Raw genomic sequence first — 12,136 nt, forward strand, 5'->3', positions numbered from 1 at the left:
AGTACCTGTTGCATCCAGTCTCTTTTTCAATTAATATACTACCTTATTCCTCTCATTATGCTGGATATTGATGTGTTCTGGCAGTTTCAGCTGCCATCACACTCAATATGTGCGGTGTTCAAATCCCAAATGGGATTAAATCTACTTCCAATAAGGGTTTCCCTTAATCAAAATGGTGCTGTAAGTTGTGACGTCACCCGGAATCCTGCCTATGCACGCCGCTCTCCATCTTGGCACCTGAGCACTGTTTGAGGTGACGCAATCGACGTCCCACAACACGCGCCCTGTTGTTTTCTTTGACTTTGCACATGCGCATGGGCATTCTCGCTATGCATCTGCTTCCCGTTAGTGACGTCAGACGCTTCCGGGATGGGAGGACTATTGGAAAGCGGTAATTTGCCGCGATCTTCTGTCAGAGGCCTCCACAGAGAGAGAGAGTGAACATCTCTCCAATCACTCTCTGCACTCCTGATGTGTTCCTCATTGTGGTGAGTCCCTTGTTCGCCTGTGTGCTGAACAGTGAGCAGTACCAATTTATGACCATATTGACCTAGACCATTTTTTGTTTGTTGCATTATTACAGATTTTACTCTCTGAGAGTGCACATTGTGAATTCAATATCACATAAATACTAAGCCAATTCTACCCTGCATGTAATTTCTCACATTTAAGTGGAATATCATGTTTCTCTGTGTCCAGTCTCTTCCCAGATTTATTTTCGAAATCAGCTGGATATTCATTGACTCCACCTTTTGATATTTACCAGGTAAAAATCGTGCTACTCTTCCATTAGTTGTGTTTGGCTCTGGTTGCTCAATTTGACACTGGTGGCCTGCATTTAATTGTATCCTTTACTATGTACTACTTTCCCTTTTCTAGGGACATATAATTCTTGTCCTCCTGCGATCACTTTGAATAAGACACACAGATGGGGTACTCTGAATATATGGGACGTAAAATTTTTCTATTTTTGAACCTGGTTCATATCCTACTTTTTGGCAGCCTAGGTGAGATTTGCTTTCTTCCCACGTCCATATGTCTGTATTTGTACTGTTTTTTTATTTACATGATTATGTATTTGTATAGACCATGTATTGATTGGCGATTGTGCCAACATGTACCCACCCCAAATTGATTAGTTTTGTTTGCTTATCTTAACCAAACAAATCAACATGAGAACTCATCCTTGTCTTTTTGTTATTCCTAGCATAATTTATCTCCTACCAGAAACTCCTAAAGAATCTTCAAAAGCGAAATATGTTGAGTGTTACTGGTGTTATTTATGCCACAAAGTGGAATTCATAACCTTGTCATGGATGGTTAAATTTCCTCATGTCTTTTATTTGTTTAATAAAATATTCAACTTTTATTGATGCTATTGTATCCTTATCTTGTCCTTATGCTGAACAATGTTAAAGGCCCGGGGCTTGTTACCCTTTCTTCCCTCCTTTTTGTTGCAACAATAAAGTATTTAGCTATCTGTAAGGAGAGACTCTTCACAATGATGACAAATGTAAGGAGCATTCTTCCCACTGATCATCACATTAATGTACCATGGGCTGTAGATATAATAATTATATATATAGCAGGGGTTCCTTGGTCTGGAGATTTGCAGTCTGAAAAGTTGGAGAGTTAGGACCAAAGTATATACAGAGGTTCCTTGGCGTGGGCACTGTGGCTTACGCATATATTTGCAAATGTGTGCAAATAAAACATTCTGGATGGCTGGTAAGTGTGTTGGGAAATCTTTTGTTTGTTTGTGATGTACATTGCACTTCCATGTGCACCTTGCTACAAAGGCCAGTAATAGGTTGGGGTGGTTGGCACTTTTTTATGCATGTAGGAAGCTGGGCTGAACAGAGGGTTGCAGGGAGACAAGCTGCTGCCTGGACCTTGGAAGTGGAATCCTACTACTTACAAAGTGACAGAAGTAAAATTTAGGCGCAAGGAAACACTGTTACTGCACTGAAAGGGTCACAGTTTTATCTGGTTGTCCTCTCTTCATCAGCATCTATTATAAAAGTCGCTCTAATAGGGTCTACTGCCAATTCAGTATACCTGCTCTCCTATTTTGAGCTTATTTAGGTAACCTGCACCCCTAGACCCTTCAGTTTTGAGTACTGCAATAAATGGAATAGAGACCAAAGGGACTGGGACCTGAGTTTTTTCAGTGAGTTGTTGAATCCAGATTCAGAGCAGGTAACTATGGGGCGGGTAGGAAAATCCAATTTCCACTCACTCCCTAAGAAGTCATTGCTACATTTATTTAAAAAAAAATGTAAAAGGGAGTAATGATTACAGATCAGGATACCCCAAAATTTCAGTAGACAATCTAGGCTCACCTACTGCTGAATATCAAAGGTCCCGCTGTATTCTTTTGCTTTAGGTCAATAGAACAATAAGCAGTGAAGGTTTAATTGTACTCCCAGGCCATTCATCCTCACAGATTCACAGGTAGACAGCTGGAAGTGCTTTTTTCCTCATATCTCTAGATCCAATCTTACACTCCTACCATGTAACTCTCCAATATCCCAGAGCCCCAAATATTTATCATCTGTACAGCCCAAACTACTGGGCAAACATTCAAATGATTGTTGGCCTAAAGATATTCAATAGCAGTATTCTTCTGAAACAATCTACTAAACCAACAAGTGAACAAATGTATTCTCATTAGTTCAGGGAATACATAACTTGGTTAGCTATAACTAAAGCAGATCAAAATACAAAATGTATCATGCATAAATTCTGGGATGAAACAATAGATGCCAGCATCAGCAGTGTGACACAGGGGTGTTTCATTGTGGAGGGATTCATCTTTGGCCAAGAGGATCTTGATACATGAGGGGTGAGTATGCAACCAGTGGGTTAATAGGCAACTGTATTTTTAGTACAGTTGTCCTTTAAGTAATCATCATAGATTGCTATAAATTAGTCATACTTGTTGCCTACAGCCAGCAGAGTTTCACTCACTTCCTATCTCTTAAAATTGTTGTTGCTGTGATAGAAAATCTCTCTAACAGAGCCCTGGGTAGCAGTAGAAATCTGACAGGTATTCTAATCCTTCCCCACTCTACCTAATACTAAAAAAAAAACATGTAGTTTGGCATTACCTGCATGTACTGCACCCAGCACTGAAACCTGCAGCATCCAAACACAAGCTCAGGTGTGCACAGTGACACATGCAGCATGGGCTTCAGCAACCAAACACCAACTCAGGTGCACAACATGAGCTTCTGACATCTCTAGTTAGAGAACTCCTCAGCCCCAAAAGACCCCTAGAAGGGGCTCCCCACCTTGTTAGTACATTTAGCAACCTAAGATGTGGGCCTGCGCCTGGGAGAGGCTGAACCCAGACGGACATTGACACAGTCGTCAGGTAGGGACTTATTGCAACATAACGGTTTTGCGGGTGTAGATCTTTAGAACAAAAATGAGAATTGGGAAGCTTGCTCTCAGTCAGACTTTTATAAATCTAAACAGGCCCTGTGGGTGGATATAGGGGCGGAGCTATATCATATGTATGCTGCCATGTTGGCGCCAGGAAAGAAGAATATCCGAGAAGGATAGATAAGTTGCAAGCCACCTTCCCCTGCATACTTGTTCTTCATCCTTGGCAATAGAAGAGAGGGGTGCCATTCAGAAGCATGCAGGTGCTTTAAGAGCAGAGGGCTCAAAATTTTTGTGCCTTTGTCCCCATTCAAAACACTTAAATGAGTCCGGCATTCGGCGGCTATGGACGCCAAATGGTGGACTTGGGAGCGCACCCGCAAGGTAACCCCCTCGGGGAAGCCCTTCCCCGAGGGGGTTATCTGATGTGGGGAGGAGCCGAGAGAGCCGAGAGGTGGACCCCAGAAGAGCAGGTTTGGGGCCACTCTGTGCAAAGCGAGCTGCACAGTGGAGGCAAGTATTATATGTTTTTTATTTTAAATTAAAAAAAAAAAACGAACCCTTACAATCACTTTAATGCTTTATAATTGGTAATACTATAGTAGATGGTTGCAATCTTGTTTTTACCTGTAAGGATAAAAGTCTTTATCCCTGGTGTGCCAGTCATGTACCTCTAGGGATGATGGGAAAAGATGCATTTTTTTTTGTTAAATAAGAAAAAGTTTGAAGAGTTGAATGCGCCTGGCAGATGATTGAGCATTTATAGTTACCTGCTTTGCAATAATTATCCTAATCTTGCTCCTTAATCCACAGGCACCAGTTCGCTCTTCTCTAGCTCCCAGCATAAAAACAGTGTTTGCCCTGGCACTTCAATAAAGAATATTTACCTGATTAGCTTACAATTGAACACAACATTGATCCAAGCCATCCTTCTGACAAACATAAATTCTACTTACTCGTAAGAATATAAAGCTTCTCTTCCTTCTGGCAATACTGTTATTAGTTGCTGTTCTAAAAAAAAAACTATTGACAATATTCATTTGCTAGGACAGTGAAGTATTGTGGTGAGAACAATGTATTGACTGGTCACCTTCATCTAAACTATTTTAAACTTTAGTTTCATAGTTCTGCTTGCTGCCTTGATTATTAAAAAGTCTCTCCACCCAAACCATACAAATACCCTGAAACTGCTTAAATCTGCTAGGGATCCAAAGAGGACCTCTGCACAGCTTACAAACCAACAGTTTGCCACTACTATTTCAAGTTTTTTTCATTTTCTTTACTTTAATACAGTTATACTTTAACATACAACCCCTCTCGTCCCCCTTCAGCTCCCACTGAAAACCTTATACTAACATGTCCATGCCACTGCAAGATCACCAGGGAGCCACATAGCCTCCAACATCAATGTGATGAGGTGCAGTGTGAGGGACGTCACACAGCATTGAAAATTTGAGCTGTACTGAACTGCCACTAAGTGGCAGTGTCTAATGAGGGGACGGGGTAATACATTCCCCACTTGCCCTCACCACTGGCTATGGGCAGCTGGCAGGTGAGGCAAACTAAAACTCCCACAGCATGCGCAGCGTTTGGGAACAAAAGCCTGTTATTTAAAAAAATCCAAACACCCAACAAGTGCCTAAGGATTTGGATTTTAACCACTTGAGCTCTGGAAGATTTTACCCCCATTGACCAGGCCATTTTTTGCTATTCAGCACTGCACTACCTTAACTGACAATTGCGCCGTCATGCAACACTGTACCCAAATTAAATTTATATAATTTTATTGACACATAGAGCTTTCTTTTGGTGGTATTTGGTCCCCACTGGATTTTTCTTTTTTTGCAATATAAATAAAAAATGACCCACATTTTCTGTTATGAAACATATCAAATAAAATCTGATTTTTTCATTAATTTAGGCCAAAATGTGTTCTGTTACATGTCTTTGGTAAAAAAAAAAAAATCACAATAAGTGTATATTAATTGGTTTATGTGAGAGTTGTAGAGTCTACAAACTATAGGAGATATACTGGAATTGTATTAATATTTTTTATACTAGGAATGGCGGCAATCAGTAACTTATAGTGGGACTGTGATAGTGCGGCGTGAAATCTGACACTAACTGACACTGAGTGAGAACTGACTGACTGATACTGATATCACCAGTGATACTAATAATACTAATAATATGCACTAACACTGTACTAATGACACTGGCTGGGAAGGGATTGATATCTAGGGCAATCAAAGAGTTAACTGTGTGCTTAGGAAGTGTTAATGTATGTACAGTGTGGTGATTTTACTAATGAATCCTGTTGTTTTTTCCCCTGCTTAGCAGGGAATGAAAAACAACAAGCTCACCTGTCACAATATAGAGCTCTGTGATATTTACTAGATACACCCCACTCTGCTCTGTGGGTATTTGGATGTAAACGGACCGCATGCTCATTTATACCTGAATGCCATCCGATCTGCCAGACGGATGGTCATGGGGAACAGATCTGTTTTTAGTGGATAGGATTGAATGTAGGTGGACGTCCAAACCACACCCCCTGAGGACTCTGATTTTACCGCCCCCTCATCTTGATGCCCTAAGGCGGTTGCTTGAGCTGCCTTATGCTTGTGCCAGCCCTCCATTGATGAGTGATCCACTGCATGGTGCACCAGGTGGAGATATTATCCTCACAAAATATATCTTAAAATGTTTAATTATAATGTATAGTTGTCCTTTGTATGATATGGGCAATTTTAACAAACCATGCCAAGCCACCTCTGTACACCACAGTTGAAGGACCTGACATGGAAATATTGATCCATTCATCTTTTCCTTAAATGAAAAAAAGTGGTTTAGGGTCAGTTTTACTTTAACTTTTTAAGCTTATAAGTATTTATACTAATATTTTAGATCTGTTTTACAATATATGTTTGTAAGCGGGTGTAGGGTGTAGCGACTTCACAGAGGGAATCACACGTACTGACTTTATAAACCAGGCAACGTTTATTAGCGGAGAGACGGTAGTAGAAAGAGTATTTACAGTAGTAATGCAAGTAGTTTCACTACAAGCAGGAGGCAAATATACACAGCACAGTCACTTCTGATGGAAGCGGTAGTTGTATTCATCAGCACTATAGGCACTTTCCACTGATTGACACAGTATAAACCCAAGCACACAATACGTATCTGTAGAGGCTGATATTCACACACATTACCCGGTAACAGCGGTATTCCTTCAGCAGATGGATATAGGCATCTGATACACTTGTCCCTCCCTCACAGCGAGGACACCAGATTTATTATCCACAACTGCCTACCCCCCCCCCCCCCCCCCCTTTAAGAATTGCAATACCTAGCATGCACCTAGGGAGAAGTAATTAACACCGTGCAATAATAGATCAAGCAAGAAAACAAGCAATGCATAACAGTTCAAGTCACATAGTCAGAATACTTGACAGGTTTCAGTCTCCAGGTAATACGCTTGGGCAAGCGAAGCTCCGGGTCTTCCAAATGTCTATCTCCATCTGAGGCAACAGGATCAGTAGGTGCTATTTCTTCCACAAGAGGCTCATCCTCCCCCAGAGTGGGGGCATTGTGCACATCTGGCGCCTTCACATATAAGTCCCATTCAATAGCAGCAGCCTGGTTCTCTGTATCTCCCCCAGCTAGGGATAAGGTCTCTACCGCCGGCAGAGGGGGCAGGTACCAGGTTGCACAGTCACTGTGGAGGGTATCCTGGCTGTTGTCCCATTTAGCAGATGGGGAAAGACAGGAATAGGATTATCCATTTGTGAATCAGCACTGAACACACAGGGACGAAGGAGATTACGATGCAGTCTCTTGTGAGGTCCATCCGGCTTCTCTGAAACCAGATCATACACAGGCCGCCCAGGGAAAGGTTGTTGCTTGACTCGATATGGACAGGGCTCCCACTTGAGCTCCAGCTTGCTGCCCTTACGTTTTTAGGATTTATCACCAAGACTCTCTCCCCCGGTGTAAGTGGCAACAATTGAACAGTACTTTCCTCGGCTAAATCCTGGTGCTTTCCCAGTACTATCTGTTTGGCTTGATCCAGGCGGTGCCAGTGATCTTGGACCCATCCCTCTGGGGTCCTTGACGTAATAGGCTCTGGAGTTTCCAAGAGTAAATCCACTGGTAAACGGCCACAACACCCAAACATCAGTAAATGGTGAGTATAACCAGTGGCTCGATGCACAGTCTGATTGCAAGCCCAAACAACATCTCCTACATACTGCGGCCAACGTTCTCGATGCTCTTGCTCTAATGTGCGAATCAATCCCAACAATGTGCGATTAAAGTGTTCACAGGCCCCATTTCCCTGGGGGTGGTAAGGAATAGTATGAGACTTCCAAATACCACTAAGACGGCAGAGTTCAGAAAACACCCTAAACTCAAAGTTCGGCCCTTTGTCGGACAGAATCCGTTTTGGGCACCCGTAGGGCTGGACTACATGGGTCCAGAACAGTTTAGCCGTGGTGGCGGCAGTCTGATCTTTAGTTGGCACCACGATGGCGAACTTAGAGAAGTGGTCCACAAACACCAAGGCGTAACGATACCATGAAGAGGTGTCAGCCACTGTCACAAAGTCCATGGTCAGTAATTCAAAGGGTTCTCCTGTGCTCACCACCAAAGGGGTAGTTTTCTCTGTTCTCCCTTTGTTGATGACACAACTCTTACACCCCTGACATGCCTTCTGCACCCACTTGGATAACTCTGGACAAAATATTTACTTACGAATAAAGGCCTCCGTCCGTAATGCACAGAAGTGTCCTCCAATATGGTGAAAGACTTGACAAACCTCTAAGGCCTCCGATTGAGGGATAATCAGTTGATGAATAACTCGCGGCTCCCCTGGAATCTGTGCCTTTCGGTATAAGAGTGCATTATATCTTTCCAGCCTATCCCACTGTTTTAGAAGCTGACACAACGTTGGCGAGAGCCTCCTTCGCTCCCGCGAATCTGGTTTCCGAATTCTTGTCCCAGTATCTCATGAGCTAATCAATGGGTCTTGCTGCTGGAGTTGCAGCCACTCTCAAGGAGTATGAATCTCTGGCCCTCTTAGCATAACTTGGTTGCTCTGCAGAGCCGTTGAAGCCAGTTGCTCTTGCCGGTGGATCCCGAAGGGAACAAATTCATTCTCTTCAAGTTGTTGATCTAGATCATCCTGAGGCCCATCGAGAGGAAATCAGGAGAGAGCATCAGCATTACCATTGGAGCGTCCTGGCTTGTAGTGAATGGTATAGTTGAAGTGGGCCAGTCGGGCCACCCAACGTTGCTCCAAGGCCCTCAGTTTAGCAATCTCTTTATCAGGATACTCACCGAAGCCGAAATGCTGGGAGTGGCTTCCCTTGCAGCTAAGTGCACTCTACCTCTGGAAGTGGTACAGAGGGTATAGGGCACAGGGAGGCACGGGTCGCCAGCAGGTAGATGGTTCTTGAGAAGAGGACTCCTGCAGCATGGAGATGTGGAGCAGCGGTGAATCCAAGACCCGGCTGGGGCTCTAACCCACAAGACCCAGTTGGGGCTGGACAGATTGCTGGAGGTCAGGCACGGAGAACTCAGTAAGAGAAAGTCTGTGGTGCAGGCCGGGGTCATACACTGGAAGCAGGTGGATGAGGAAGTCCTTAAAACAGGCTGGGGGTCAAACACAGCAGACAGTCATCAGAGAAATCCTAAAGGCGAACCAGGGATCGTGCACTGGAGGTGGATGGCAGAGGAGTCCGTTTAGACAAGCCGGGGTCATACACATGAAGGCAGGAGAATCCTTAAGCCGGGCCGAGGGTCAAACACAGCAGGCAGAAGATAGAGAAGTCGGGGTCAAACACTGGAGGGAAGCAGAGTAGGTCAAGACAATCCGGGTCACAACAGGTAAATACAGGTAGCAGAACTCAGGAACAGAACACAGGAAGCTGAAAGACAAACCAGCAGTTATACAAGGAACAGTTCAGTCTTTATATAGGCCAGCATGGGGGTGTAACGCTAACGTGTGTACGTTTGTTCACCATTACACCGTGTCATGAACCTGTGTGCGCCGTTCCGCTACATCACGGACCCGCATGCGCCGAAGCGTGATTCTGCCTCGCAGATGCACAGGAACATTCCGATACTGGCAAGTTCTGTTTCCATTATTTCTCTGACAGTGGAATTTTTTGTGGAATGTTTGTATTAAACGTGGGGCGTGTATATTGGAAGAAGGTTCCCAAGAGTTATCTTCTGGGGGGTACCCCTTCCATTTGACCAGGTACTGGACACGACCACCCCTCCTTCTACAGTCCATTATAGCCTCCACCTCAAATTCATCTTCGCCTTCAATATTGATCAGAGGAGGTGGCAATTCTTCCCTTCCTGAAAAGGGCTGGGAGTTACTGGTTTCAAAAGGGAAGTATGAAAAACAGGGTGAATCCTGTAAGAACTAGGCAGAGCAAGTTCAAAAGCCACGGGGTTCACTACTCTTTTCACCTTGAAGGGACCAGTGAATTTTGGGCCCAATTTACGTGAGGGGCAAGGAAGTTTGAGGTTCATTGCAGATAGCCAGACTTCATCTCCAATCTTAAAGGTTGGATTGCTCCTCCTTCCCCGTCATAGTATTTTTTGTAGCTGTCCTGAGCCTTCTTCATAGCTTCCTGAATTAGTTGCAAATTAGTTTGGATAAAACTTATTCGGTCTTGTACCGCAGGAACTGACACTTCTAGAAAAGAATTAGGCAAAAAGGAAGGGTGAAATCCATAACTGGCCCAGAAAGGAGTTAAGTTGGTGGCTGTGTGTATGGAATTATTGTAGGCAAATTCCACGCAGGGGAGGAGAGAAACCCAGTTGTCTTGGGAGCACGAGCAGAAGCAGCGGAGATACTGTTCCAGACTTTGGTTCGTCCTTTCTGTTTGGCCAATACTTTGGGGGTGATAGGCTGAGGACAGACATACCTTGATTTCTAGGGATTTGCAAAGGTTTTTCCCAAATTTTGAGGTAAACTGAACTCAGATACGATGTTATCGGGTACTCCATTTGGCCTAACCCTTTCTTTAATGAATATATCTGCGGTATCTGAGGCAGAGGGCGTGCCTTTCATAGGTAAGAAGTGAGCCATATTTGAAAGGCGATCAACTACTACCAGAATGGTGGAGAACCCCTCAGCGGGCGGTAGGTCAATGATAAAGTCCATAGACACTTCATTCCAGGGTTGCTCTGGTATGGGTAATGGTCTTAGCAGACCCCAGGCTTTCATGTTGGACCCATTGCTGCGTTGGCAGACAATACAAGATTTGACATATTTCTTACAATCCTGTCTCCACCTCGGCTACCAGAAGGAACGATGAATGAGTTCAGAGGTCTTTTGTACCCCAAAATGTCCTGCGAACTTGTTATCATGAAAAGTTTTTAATATCAAGGGCCTTACTTGTACTGGGACAAATATTTTGTTTTGAGCCCACAGCAGACCATCCTGTTTCCTCAACGAAGGTACTTCAAGGTCTAAACATTGGCTGGAGGCCTGTTCAATGGCAGTCCTTAGATCCGGCTGGATTAAACAAAGAAAATTTTGCGAAGACAGAATAGTACCAGGCTTTGCTGTTTGGGGGGGTCTCCGGGAACATCCGGGAGAGAGCGTCCGCTTTCCCATTTTTGGAGCCTGGCCGATAGGAAATGTGAAAGTTGAACCTGGACAAAAACAAAGCTCAGCGGGCTTGCCGGGGTCTGAGACATTTTGCTGCCTTGAGGTACTCCAGGTTCTTGTGATCTGTGAAGATCATAATGGGGTGAGATGCACCCTCCAAATGATATCTCCACTCTTCTAGAGCAAATTTGATGGCTAGTAGTTCACGCTCCCCAATGTCATAGTTCCTTTCTGGCGGGGTTAATTTCCGGGAGGTGAAAGCCACAGGGTGAAGAAGAGCTTTATGACCTTGCCTTTGAGACAGAATTGCTCCTGTAGCTGACTCTGAGGCGTCCACTTCCAACACATAGGGCAAAGCAGGGTCTGGGTGTAGGGTATAGTAGTACCGGGACAGAAGTGAATAGATCCTTCAGTTTATTGAAAGCTTCCTGAGCTTCTTGGGACCACTGGAATCGGCTTTGCTGGCGAGTCAATTGGGTGATGGGTGAAATGATTGATGAGAATCCTTTTTATGAACCTGCGGTAAAAGTTGGCAAAGCCCACAAATCATTGAACCCCCTTTTTATCTACAGGAGCTGGCCATTCCTGGATAGATTTCACCTTCTGAGGGTCCATTGCGACCCCTTCAGTGGAGTTGATGAACCCTAAGAATTGGACTACCGTTTTTTCAAACTCACATTTTTCCCCCTTTAGGTAAAGTCCGTGTCTCCTGAGAATCGTGAGTACCTTCTTTACATGAACTTGGTGCAGCTCAATGGTGGTAGAAAAGATCAAAATATCATCAAGGTAAACGATCACAAAGTTGTCCAAGTAGTCTCGAAAAATATCATTCACTAGATGTTGGAATGTAGCTGGAGCGTTACACAGCCCGAATGGCATCACTAGATACTGGAAATGTCCGAATCTAGACCTAAAAGCCGTCTTCCACTCATCCCCCGGGCGTATCCGAACAAGGTTATAAGCGCCCTATAGGTCAAGTTTAGAAAAGATTTGTGCGGTTCGGAACCGTTGGAACAGCTCTGGGGTAAGGGGGAGCGGATAGCGGTTTTTGATGGTGATCTTGTTGAGCTCCCTATAGTCCACACAGGGTCTTAGGGTGCCATCCTTTTTTTCAACAAAGAA

General features: G+C 44.1%; 1 long non-coding RNA gene across 1 annotated transcript in view; it reads left to right on the forward strand.

Moving 5' to 3' along the window:
* The first annotated feature begins 350 nt into the window (after positions 1-350).
* LOC141147674 (uncharacterized) overlaps positions 351-12,136 on the forward strand; it is a 30,630-nt gene continuing 18,844 nt past the window's right edge. Inside the window, exon 1 of the long non-coding RNA XR_012245098.1 lies at positions 351-488. This is a non-coding gene — a long non-coding RNA (uncharacterized lncRNA). The remainder of the gene's footprint in view (positions 489-12,136) is intronic.

This window comes from Aquarana catesbeiana, linkage group LG06 (assembly GCF_042186555.1).
Source record: "Aquarana catesbeiana isolate 2022-GZ linkage group LG06, ASM4218655v1, whole genome shotgun sequence".
Taxonomy (NCBI): domain Eukaryota; kingdom Metazoa; phylum Chordata; class Amphibia; order Anura; family Ranidae; genus Aquarana; species Aquarana catesbeiana.